The sequence below is a fragment of the Cygnus olor genome, chromosome 1 (assembly GCF_009769625.2).
Source record: "Cygnus olor isolate bCygOlo1 chromosome 1, bCygOlo1.pri.v2, whole genome shotgun sequence".
NCBI lineage: Eukaryota > Metazoa > Chordata > Aves > Anseriformes > Anatidae > Cygnus > Cygnus olor.
Genome location: NC_049169.1, coordinates 193901835 through 193915284, shown reverse-complemented (window position 1 = coordinate 193915284; position 13450 = coordinate 193901835). Strand labels below are relative to the sequence as shown.

The following is a 13450-nucleotide window of genomic DNA, read 5'->3' as shown; positions in this document are numbered from 1 at the left end:
TTTCAGCTGCAGAGGCTTCCCAGAGCTTAAAGTTGCATATAACTGTGAGGACAAACACTATGAACTTTGGGAAGTCACTACTTTGACTAAAGCTTAGGACACTGAAAGAAGCTAAATTTGCAGTTGTGCAATGGACTCTTACATGTTTGCTGAAATTTTCTTGTAAGAAAGAAAGAAAAGCATACAATTACTTTTGGGTGAGAGGTGGATACAGTCCTGGTCAGTAGGATGGATGGACAGTGGTCCTTAGGCATGACGCATGAGCTGCATATAACCGTCCTCCTTTTTCTTCAAGATAAGGACACAAGGTCATTTCAAAGTAATTAGTGCTGGGAAATTGCCCACATTTGCAAAGTTACATCAGGCATGATGTACACAACATAAGTAAGATCAACAAAAGGACAACACAACTTACAAAACCAACTTTGAACTCCCTTAGTGGTCAGCCTTGGTTGACTTACACCAAGCAACCCAATGTTCTGGATCAGAGATCTTGATGCAAGGGGTTATATATAGATAGATGAGCAGTCAGTCAGTTCTTTTACCTCCTGTTTTGAGATTTATGATGTATATACAAAGCTTAAAGAAACATCCCCTCTGACACTTTGTCAATATTTCATGCACTTAATCTTCATTTTCACCCATATTTTTTGTTTATTCAGGATAGATATATATGATCAATATATTCTGAAGCCAAGAGTCACCAGAATACATTTAAAAAGATCTGGAAGAACTGAACAATAACGACACTCAAAAAAGGACTTTGAATTATATTCCAAACTTGCATAAAGCCCTCAAATTTGTATGAATCTACAGTAAACTGAGCCTTCTCTCATTCCAGTGGATTACTGCATGTCAGAGGTCTTATACTACCCGCAAAGAGATATGGAATAAAAATGAGACCAAAAGTCAAAGTCTATCAAAAAAGATTTAGTTTACAAAAGAAATAGTGCTATAAATACCCACAAAAAGCATTCCTGGCAAGTACTCACCAGAGGGAGTGTCAGAGATCTAGAAAGAGATACTAAAAATGAATGCTGAAGCTTAATTTTCTAAGAGATATCAGATTTTTTAGTATTTGTAGCCTCTAGAGACAGAAAGTGAATTCGATCATGTAAAAAGATTGTCATCAAAAGCTTGGATAGTCATAAAAATGCTCTTGGGGAAAGGGATGATATTGAATAACACAAATGTTTAGTGTTGTACACTAAAGCCCACACAGCTACTTATCAATTAAAAAAAAATTACTTACCTGTACATATCCTGGGGCAAATATTGTCCCCAGCTACACCAAGGGCACTCAACTGATGTCCATGGGTTGAAGCAGATGCAGAAAAGAGCAGGATTATGTCATTTAGTGTAACCCATCATTTATGAACCTTGCTAACAACTCCCACTTGTAATAAAAGAAATAGATGGAAAAATCTAAATAGGCTGTTACTGGTTAAATTTTTTTTTTTAAATTATATTTTCTTTTTGGAGAAATTACTCTTTTTTTTTTTTTTAAACTAATGCAGCATATTCATGGGTGACTATCTATGTCCCCAGAGAACAGTAACATTAGAAATAATTATGAACCATCTTAATTAATTAAAGCTGTTTTTCCACCCACTTAAGTTTCTAATCTATTGCTGTGCTAGCCAACTGAGAATTGACACGCTGACAGTAAGGAACTGATTATATCACCACTGGCATTTTCTGTAAGAGCTAAGAGCCAAACACTGACTTGTCCTTGGGAATGAACACAGTTCTAGGAAAGAAAATGCAACTAAACCTGGTAAAAGCCACATCAGATGTGAAATTCCAGACATTTCTGTACTGATGTCTCTTCCCAAAGCGAGATTTCAGGAAGACATATGCCCATACTTGTACAGCTAACAGGTCAGAATGAGATCAATGTGGCAGACACATGCAAATGTCAACTGACTCAACCTAACCTCCCTGCAACATGAGGGTATTAAAATATGATTTCCATAACATCCTTAATTTTGGCATATCTTTAAAAACTCTTTTCAGAAAGAATGGTGCTTCCATACAATGCATTCAAAGTCCCACTGTTTCCACACAATGTTGATAATTTTGGCAAGGAGTAACTATATTGTGCTATTGCAGGTGCCACAGCATAGAATTATATGAATATAGCCACAGCATAGAATTATATGATAACACTTAGTGGATCAGAAGAGTGTTCATGCAGTGCCATCTACAACAGCAGAGCACGTCACTGTATAAATCTCCTGGACCATGATTTGCAGGGAATGGTGATGTGAACTTTCATTCAAGACATAAAAAAGTGAATGCAATAAATCAAATCTACCAATAGCTCAAGAAAGTTCAACTTATTTCACAGGTAAGCTTTAAAACTCCTGCTAGTGAAAGTTTTTAAATTGTGTACAGCTCTGCTGGACCTGTTACAGCTTTGCTAGACCTGATATTCATAAACAAGGAAGAACTGATGTTGCAAAAGAAATTATGCACTTCACTTGTAAGAGAGAAGCAGCAATATATTTATAGATGAAAATAGTGATTTAACAGGGCTTAATCGTGAATGAGACAGTGATTTAACAAAGCTCTAACGTTAACTGTGACATTGACCAGATTTGTGATGGCAAAGTCACTTGATTATTTACTGCATAGAGGACAGGGTCAGACTAAAAGCATCAGAGAGACCCTCATGTTGAGTCATGAGGTTCAGAATGGAGTCCCTTTTGCTATCCAAACTCTGAGGAATCTAGATTGGACCAGACTTTATCCCAATCCCAGATTTAACAGTTTATGCCTGAAGGATTATATTCACAACCAACACTTTTGCCCAGTGGGCAAAAGCTGAAATACATGGGAATTCATTTAAATAATTATTTATTTATTACCCTTAAGGATGGTCAAAAACTGGGAAAAGTTTCCCCCAGAAGTTGTGGGGTCTCCATTCTTAGGGATATTCAAAATCTGATTAGACATGTCCTTCAGTAACCGGCTGTAGATGGCCATGATTTGAGCAGGGGGGGTGGACAAAATGATCTACAGAGATGTCTTCCTAACTCAGATGTTCAGTGAGTCTGTGACTCCATGATTCTCTTTTTCCTAGTACCCTGATACTTTGCTTCCTACAGTGTGAAAGTACATGGTATTTCAGGAGCACAGCAAAAAATACATATGTGCTTGCACATACGCACAGTCAGTAGAGTAGTGGATCCTTTACAGTCATGCCTTACTGTGCATTTCAAACTGCATAGAAGTTGTACCATAACCTCTGTTCTTTGGCCAATGTGGAGGATTGATGATGTCTCTACACAACAAAAAAGCAGCTATCCCTTGTGCAGCATTTTTTAATCAAAGAAAAAGAATAAAAGAGCAATGTGCATGCGGCATGTACCAGGAATGTTGGAAAGCAAAGTGCCAGTGAGCAAACCACATCTGTACTGCTGGTATATCATTTTACACTATTCATAGCTGGAATGTGCTAAACAGCATGGCCCAATTGGCAGCCAGCAAGTCAACTCCAGTGCCTCCATTCAGCCGGCTGCTTTTTTCCTGGGCAGCACAAAGAATGGCTGTCTGAGCAGCCAAATGCCTCCTCCAGTGCCAGCTCGCAGGCCTGGGGGCCATGCTGGCTGGCTCCAAGGAGCAGATGGGAGGAGGTTGCTGCTCCTGGGGGGGGAGGGGGAGGGACGAAGAAGAAGGAGGGGGTGAGCTGCAGCTGCTGGGGGGGAGATGCCTACCTAAGTAGGGAAAAGGTGGGAGCAAGCTGCTGCTGCCCTGGGGTGATGGGGAAGGCAGCTGCTTGTGTAGGGAGGGTGAAGGTAGGCAGGTGCTGTTAGACAAGTGGGTGGTCTTTAAGGTGGAGGGATGGGGGGATCCCTCTCAGGAATACTGCAGAATGAATCGAGCTGCTAAGATCACTCTGCACAAGTGCATATCTGCAAACTCCTCCTGTTCCTAATGTTGCAGTCCTACACTACCACATTCCCCACCTTCCCCTTCTGGTTATGAGCACTCTGCCCCTCTGCCCAGGCACGATGCACGGATGCTCTGACACCTGCACATCTGCAGCCACCCTGCAGTGCCATCATGCATTCAGTGAGACTGCACGGACGAAGCTACCAATCTGGCAAACCTCTCCCAAACCTTCATGTTCCTTCCTAAAGTACTTCGACACATGATATTGTTTAAGCATCACTTTAAGTGAATCCTATAAACGGGAAGAATCCCATAAACTGGACGAAGAGGCGTTAGCTTATTGTCTACAGATAGACTATTAGTACTTTTATGGGCAGCCTCCTGTCCTCTCAAGTTAATTTCTACAGGTTAATTTTATTTTATTTTGTTGCTTCTCTACGCAAAATTGTGATGCAGTTTTTCACAGATATATGCAAATATGTCTATGTGCATAAATATATGCAACATGAGACAGGAGAGACAGTGTCAGGATCTATATTAAAAAATGGTTTGTGACTTGGCTGACCCAAGAGAGAACATGTTGGACACTCGCAGTTAGAGGGAAATGTATCTGATGCACAGATTTGATATACTCACTGTACCATAACTGCACACATATAGAAACTACTGTGCTAGCTTTGCTGCTCCTAGGCAGGAAAAAAATGTATAATATTGTTTCAAAACCAAGGGCAAACTCCAGACCCTAAATCCAGCTTGCTTATAAGACAGGCTCACAAACCTAATTCCCCACCGAGTCTGAAGTGAGTTGCCCATCTGCTCTTCTCAATTGGAGATATATTTCCACAATGATAAAGAGCTGCTTGAAAAACTTTAAGGGACTGTAACTTAGAACAATATAAATGAAGACAAGCTATATCAGAAAAGTCACTTCAAAGAATGTGCATTTCTGATAACAAACCAAAAGGCCTGCCTGAGATGTGAATATCTTCTCCAGCTAGTGGCCCCATATTAGCATCACTAATCCCCTAGGATCCACAGCTGCAGTGAGTATATTCTACCCTGCAGGGAAATTACACATCTCTAGCAGCTGCAAGATGCCAGACAGATGGTGAATTAATGCCACACACTAAAGAAGTTGAGCACTTTGTGGCTATCTGTCTTGTTTCATGGGACAAACGGTATGACAGAAAGGGTGATGTAGCCTCAGCTGTCAGAAAGGGGAGAGTCCACTCAGGAGGTGTCTGAAAACAGCTGGGAAACCTCCCCACACTTTCTATCTTATGATAAGCCAGCAATAAAACAATACTTAATAAAACAATACTTAATAACTAAGTACACAGATTTAGTTTGGATCTTCCTTCCACTGACCCCTGCAGTACTGTACAGTGATGGGAAAGTGTCATGATATTGACTTTACATGTGGGGAACAGCATGTTCAATGGCAGTGATGGAAACAAAATCCAAAGCCTCAGCCTTGGATTTGTGGTAATCCATCAAGTTTTACCAGAAATGTCACTGCAGCCAAATTTCACTCAGGTTTTTTCACTCAGGTTTTCTGACCACTATACACCATCTCTTTGTATATTCCTTTTTTTTTTTTTTTTTTTTTTGATGCAGCAAGAGCTGTTCCCGAGGATTCCTCTTAGCAATGCCAATATCTTTACTGCAAACACAGTCACTTTATTGCAAACAGTCACTTCATGCCAGGGAAACAAAGGTCAACTCTACACTTTTGAACTTAAGAGTCCTACAGTGGATATAGAGAAAGCAAAACGACACGAGAAGAATAACAACCTGAAATTTAAAACAACAATCTGTGAAAATTGATTAACTGCTTGCGTTTGTATTTAAACTGGCAACATGCACAAAAAGCAATGCAACCTTTCTCCATTATAACCTCCTAGCATGCTATTTCCCAGATCCATTGGGATCAATTCTAGGAGCACAAAGATAATACAGTGCCCATAATCATTCAAGTTGAAGCTTCTAAGGTGAGGCACAGGATAACTGAGCATGAGGTAGCATCACTCCCGTTGTTTTCAATCTTTTCAATCTTACAAAATATTTATTACCTTTTTCTATCCCAGCACTAACTTCTGCTGGAAGTCTTCTCTCACGACTGACTCTCTGACCTCATCTCTGACCCTCTAAAAATCTGCTCACAGCTTTCCATTCCCTGGCTCCACCACATTAACGATTCTGTCTTCACATTTCCATACAGCTTAGTCACAGCCGCAGCACAGCTCTAAGCCCTTTTGCTTTCCTGAGCTTTGTGAATCCCTGTGTCTGCCTACTGTCACTTTCTTCCTTCCTGGAGTCATTACACTCTTTTAACACAATTTCTCTCAGGCAAAATGTTCACAGAAAGGCCATGGAACTATTGCTTGAATAAGAACTTTGGAAAGAGCTCCAGGTTTGGCTCAATGAGGTTATACACCTCAGGAGGAGACAAGTTTATTGACTAAGGCAAGGTCCAAAGACACTAAGCTTAATTACACAGTAAGATATCTCTTGAATAACTTTCAAAGAGGGACACTGCCTTCTCTTGTGACCATAAGCAACCAGTACCAGCTCTCTTTTTACTCCAAACATAAAATCAAACCCAACACAAACAAACCAAAAATGCAACAGGTCAGAAATTGTTCTGAATGACACCAGTGCCCATGAAGATACGTACAGTCCTGCCTTTGAGCAACCCAGAACAACATAATGTCAGCAAGAGCTAATTCATTTCAGGTCACCACAGTGGCTATAAGAAGGTGGCAGGGATCAGTCCTTACAGAGGGCAGCTCCACTCTGTATCTGGCCACCGCCTGGGGCAGGACCACCACTCATCCCCACTGGAAAAAGCAGCAGTGTTCACCACCAACTTTTGTCATGGTCAGAGGAGAAGAGCAACTCTTGGAAGATGGAAGGATGCCCATGTGACAATGGCTTCATCTGGTCAGTCAGCACTATACACCAGCACTAAACACCAGCAAATACAGTGTGCATGCCACTGGCTGTTTAATAGCCACATTAAAGAGACAACATGCACCTCAGTGATAGATGGCTCAAAAAAAGCTCATGCATAAAATTAGAAGCAATCTGTAGAACTGTAATTTCCATTCTCTCAGGGAATTGAAAGGAGGGTGATTATTATAGCAGCAATTGCTATGGCTGCTATATCCAAAGGTCAACCTGCAATTGCATTACCTCCACCCCTCAATACATACACACGTAACAAAGACCAAACCATTCACATTTCAAGAGCTTGTAACTCCCTCAGATGTGTCATGTAGTACACAAATCAGAGGCCAGAAGCACCCACTTGCCATAGTAAAACTAGCATGTCTTTTTGTAGGTATATTTGAAGTTGAGGAGGTCTAATAAAACCTCGATACGTTTTCATGTCAGCTTGTTTCACACACTTCAACAAAATAGCTTTCACTTTTTCTTATAGAGAAATTTTGAACCCTATTAACCTTATTTCTGTTGTATCAGAAACATGACCACAGCAGCATTCTTTTCCTGAGCAGGAACCAGAGAATGGACCTGTGACTGGGTCCTGTGAAAGGATCCTGTGATCCTTTCTTTGATTCTTTCAGTCTGATATATCTCAGTAGATTTGCAGAATAAAACCAAATACAAACCACATTCTTTTAGGATTTGAATGTATATTGCTACAACAGTAAAGGAGAATCGCCTTAATGAAAAGTAGACTGGCATTGTCCCTTTAAGATTGCAAAAGCTTCTTCTGAAATAAAAGCAATAATATCTATTGGTTTCAAGACACTTTTAAAATTGCTAAATATTTTTGTGTTCAGAGAAAACTGAATTATCTTCTTTCATATAACAACTTCACCTTCTAAAAAATATCCTCAATGAGGAAATGATATACTAGTTCAATATGATGCTCAACTATGATGCCCCACAAGAATGTAAGTGAAATTCTGGGTGATAAACACTGTAATATTGAACATTACATGAGACTGAAGAAGAAAATAAGGAAATCTTCAGTGCATTAAAAACAATTACCAACTAAACTAAGATCAATGACATGACAAACTACAACACTGGAATGCTTCTGCTTGCTTGAACTGTTTCATCTGCTCTCAAGCTTCAGACAGAAACCCGAGTTAGAGCTTCTGAATTTCATGACCTTCTACTACAATTTGCTTAGTCTACACCAAAGGCTTGTAGATAAATATATCTGTCAAGTTACTTTGATGGCATAAACCTAGTCTGGACCTGTTGCAATGCATTTTATTAAACCGGAACAATATACCACAGGTAATGCAGTGAGATTATCTCAACCTAAAATGTGCATTTACTCTTGACCCCAAACAGTATTTTTTTTCAATATAGTTCCTGGACAGGATAGTTTTAGTTAGGTCATTACATAAAACTACAGGAAAGTAAGTCTTGATCTTCTCTTTAGAAGATCTAGTATCAAGCAAACCATAGAGGCCTAATAAAGAACTGAATTTTGGTGGTATTAGCAGATATTTTGGCAGGAAAAACAAAAAAAAAAAAAAAAGCAAGAACAGGTCAGAAATTACTTCTGAAGCTTTCTACAAACTAAACTGGATGACATTTGCTACTAAGTCAAACCTACAAAATTTATTCATGATGAATTTTTCTAAATGGCTGGGTAATGGAGAGGAGAATGGTCTGATAATGCTAGCTCAACCTGCCTTTGCCTCAGCAATGCCCCATATTCTCACCAGTGAAATCAAAGATCATCCAGATGGTCTCTAAGGCTCCTTCCAACCTGGGCTTTTCTATGATGCTATGATCCTGCTGCAGAAGAAAGAAAACGTGTTGGTGGATGGATTGGAGGGGCCTTTTTAATACTGACTGTAGATATTCAGGAAAAAAAAATCAGAGTAGGTTGGTCTATGCAAAATCCTTCTAAATAAATTAAGAGTAAGAAAAACCACAAGAATCATAACCCAGTGTTATTACCACCTCCAAGATACTTGCTGCATAACCCAGAAGCACTCAATTTCTTCAGAGGATGAAATCCCACCATCTCCAAATCCACTGAAAAGCTCAATACCAAATTATGTATTTAATGCATTTTATAATGTTATCTGTGCAGGAAGATATTCCATAACAGAAAAACAACTGAATAAGAACATCCTGGCCTGAAATTGCAGTCACAGTAGGTCTGTTTAAAGACATATCCATGACATTCTTGTGCCCAACACAACCATAGTACTGTAAAATCTTTAACACATGTATAGACACAAAACTCCAATAAGGCAAGGGAGTATTATTGGAAGAAAAGATTCAGGTCTGTGGAAAAGAGGGATGTTACTGATTCACATGGCATTGTTGCATACTCTTGAAAGAAGAAAATCCTCCAACAGTCTAAAAATAGTGGACGTTATTAACATCATACAGAGGAGAACTGAAATGCAGAAAGAGTGTAAGACCAGTAAGGATTGCAATGGAAGTTGTAGGGAAAACAGGATTTTAACATGTTCTTTTCCTAGCGGCGATCAGCCTTTTCTCTTCCACTCTTCTTATTCATACTTGTTATTTACTACCTTCAAACCTACTCTGGGCTTCATTTGCCATCTATGTAAGACCTACAGCAAACTGTTATTACAGAACTAGTATAGGCCTGATAGCCCTGTAATTATAACTTGAAAACATATATATAACATGAAAATTATATTAACATTCCTCATATCAGGAATGCAAGTCTCCTGACATTTTCGGTGAGGAAGGAGAAAGAACCCATAGGCAATTAATATGGAGCCATATTTTGATTTCCAGTGAATGTCTGGCATCTTTAGCCTTATCATTACTGAATCTACACTACGAAAGAACAGTAAGTTCTCACATTAGTTAGTTACAGACAACTGCCCAAATGCTAAGATACTTTGTCTCAACTGTAAAAAGCTATGGCAAAAGCTAGCTCATTTTTAAAAATTATCCACGTATTTGAATAGCATGGTTATATGTTAAGGATAAAAGAAAAATGTACTGTGGTTGAAGTCTGGCATGTGTTTGAGAATGTAAAACAGAACACTCCTGCAGCGGAGACATTGGCAGAGTCTCAGTTATAATATGTAAGTTAGTTCTGCTATAATATAATGCAGATACTTCAAATATTTCAAACATTTAGAATTTTTGTACAATCACGACGCCTTTGAAAATCCCCCATATTAACCAGATATCATCTAGCACATGCTTTTACATGTGGTTATACAATTTCAGACTCCAGTAACAGAGTCAATTTTTACTACCCTATATCTAATACAGGTTTGCCTTCAAAAGAAGATAAACATACAATTTCAGTCTGTAACTCCTCTCTTCCTCATGATAAAAGCAACTTAGTGCATTTTTTCCAATTAAATGGGAAATATTTATTTTAATAAAATACCATGTAAATAATGCTTTCTAAATGTGTAAATTCCACAAATTAGGTACTACTGTACACAGGGATTTTGCTTCAGAATAACAATTTAGCACAGTAGGTGCAATTTCTTCTTGAGCATAGCTAACCATTAAAGAAACATTAAATTTTACTACAAAAATAGCAATGCACTTTATATGTATTTCCTATGTAAAAATGGGACAAAAAATCTTGAACTTGAAGCAACCCAAACTTAATGATAACATTTCTCCCTTTCCATATTAAGTGACTATTTTACAAATAAAACCACTTGGAAATTAACAGGGTTTAAAAAAGAAAATAATAATAATAAAAAAGAATATGTTTAACATGTTTGCTTAGCACTTGATGAAACCCAATGGAAATCTGTTTTTCTATGTCTGAAATAGGACAGTGGTTTGTTCTCTAACAGTGTAAAGAAGCATCTAAATCATTGCTCTAAAACACACATACAGCCATAATCTCACACCCAGAGCTTTATCCTTTCCATTTTACAAAGAATCATGGCCCTGCTTTAGTCATAAGAAATCAAGCATCAAGTTGAAGCTTCCTGCACTGTCACCTGAGCACCAGAAACACCCAATGGTCCACTTACCAGGGATACCTTGCGAAGGACTGAAGAACTGTCTTACAGAGATGCATAGCTCTTTCCATTGACAGTGGATGAAGTTTACAGAAGTTTTCCCTAGGCTAGATGCTTAACTAAAATCTCCAGAGCTGGATGTATCCCAGTCTGACCAGGAAAGAGATCTAGCACTTGTTACAAAGGAACCCTGAAGCACAACAGCAAGGTAGGGCTGGGTGGTGGATGTCCCAGGGTGGTCACTGGGAATGACCACCATGGGAATGGACCAGCCATATGGGAACATCTGCATCTTGGACTTCTTAGAATCAGAGATGGCTCAGGAACAGTTCCATAATTGTGTAAGGAAAGCCATGGAGCAGGGTGGGTACAACAGCCACCCAGTAAAAAGGGTGTGCATAGTCCTCAAAACCAACCCTTACCTCTTGAGCAGGTTCCATCATTTCCTGCTTATCCAAAACAGCTTTACTGTGTTTCCTCTCTGCTATCTGTTTCTTCTCCCAACTTTAAATGTGAAAAAATATTTGAAAAAAAACAAAATGTAAACAACAAACTGATTGACCCGATTGTGTTGTAGGTAATGGAACTAAATGATACTAATATAATCCTGCAGCTTCCTCTGTTCCTAAATAACATTAATTCATATGATATCAGTGAGGCTGCTCACTTACAGTACGAGTTATTCATATGAATAAAGGTCACTTACTTGACCCCAAATGCAAAAGAAGAGGCCTATTTAATAGGGACAACTATTCTAGCCAACTCAGGCTGTGAGAGCCCTGTGATCAGGTTATTAGAGGACTGGAAAATGCCTTGCACCTCTTTCTTATATCTGACTATACACATATTAAGCTATATATATTTAAACAAGAAAAACCAAAGACACTCTGTTTGTTCCAACTAATAACTGAGATGTGAAGACTCTCTCACTTCATGAACATAATGAAAAATAAACAAGAGTCGTAACATATATTTTTCTGAGAACAAACCATGGTTGTTCATAGAGCTTTCAAATGGTCTGGCAGTCCTTTCTGCCTACAGTCAGGCTGTAATTGCTGCCTCTCAGCTGGAGTGAACCTCCAGTCTGGTGCCTGACCTTGTGGTCACCCCTACTTTCATCTTGCATACGGGCTTAGCAGACAAGAAGGCTTTTTAAAATCTGTGCCTAACGCATTTTGGCAAAGTACCACAACTTGATACTCTTTTCCTTTTGACAGGCTGCTTGTAACTCTGGCCACTTCCGTAGCTTCAGTTGATGCAGCGATCTAGTATCATCCAGGGACTGAAACATGCAAGGGGTATGCTCCTTAAAAAAAATTCAAAATAAGCCTTCTGCAGGCCAAAGGAAATTCACCCCCTGCCCTTCAGCTGAGGTGTCCTTATTCTTGGTCTCACTGGGCTTCAGTCTGGAGGCAGAGCTTGGCTCCGTGTGTCAGAGGAGAAGCTGCCAGCCCCCAGCGAGGTTTGGGTCTGGCACAAGCTCCAGCACAGACCTCAGCAACAGGCATGATGTCTCAGACATTGACAGAGGTGGAAAGGCTAGGACTTTCACAGCAAACAAGAGAAGGAAGACAGAAGTTTTGCAGCTGAACAGATTTGAGACATATTTTGGCCACTGATTCCTCATAGGCTTGGAAACAGAAAGATGATCAGTATGGTCTCTCAACAAGAAAAGCCACAAGAAAATCAACATAATGATAGAGAGGAATGTAAGTTCTTGCAAAGATCCATGATTTTTAAGTAACAAAATCCAGCAAAAGAAGGTGAAGCTGCCACTTTTTTGGTTGCTGAAGCTTTCTTGTCAGAAAGACTGCACTGGATAGTTTGTGTCATGTAACTACACTGACCCAAAATTTTAACTGAGGGGAATGGACCACTCCTGCCCTCTCCTCTCAGTTTGAATTTAAGGTAGGTACCAGTTCAAAGCCACACAGAGAATTTTCTTTATCGTCCCCACCAAAGAAGCAGGAAATAAAAAATAAAGAAAAAAAAGATGTTAGATTACCCTAGGTAGTGTTCATTAAGGTATTGTGATCTAAACCAGAGTTATCTTGTCTACACATGCCACCTCAAGTTTTTTTCTGTAACCAGCAAAGACAGGCTCCCCTGGAAAGTAGTTCACTCTGTGCATCTTAGAATGGGATGCATTTATGCATAGGTGGACCAAGTTGGATGATGTAAATTCCCTTGTAAGTGTGTCATTTTTCATGCAGCTTCTTCCCTAAACAACTTCAAGACAACTGCAAGGACCAAAACAGCTAGTGAAACAAAGCTAAACTAAAAATGGTCTGCATCAGTTTAGGGCAACCTGTGGCTTCAGTTGAGCTCATGGATTCCTCTACCAGCCCAACAGTGAATGCAAGCTTGCACACTCAATTTTATGGTGGGATCTGCAGTGGCAATATGACAAAGCTACTGAATTCTTGGCCCGTGCCAGTTTTGTGCCAGGGAATTGCTCTCCTTGCCCCACTAGAGCTTGTTTATGGCACTTCTATACTGACAGGAAAGCATACGCAGCCTGTGTCAGGGATGAGAATCGGCTGCTGTAACTTGCTGTGCTCAAATGCTGTAAGGCAGCTGGC

General features: G+C 39.5%; 1 protein-coding gene across 6 annotated transcripts in view; it reads right to left on the bottom strand.

The window, feature by feature from the left end:
* Positions 1-13450, bottom strand: part of PDGFD (platelet derived growth factor D) — a 144756-nt gene that overhangs the window by 95120 nt on the left and 36186 nt on the right. The window lies entirely within an intron of this gene.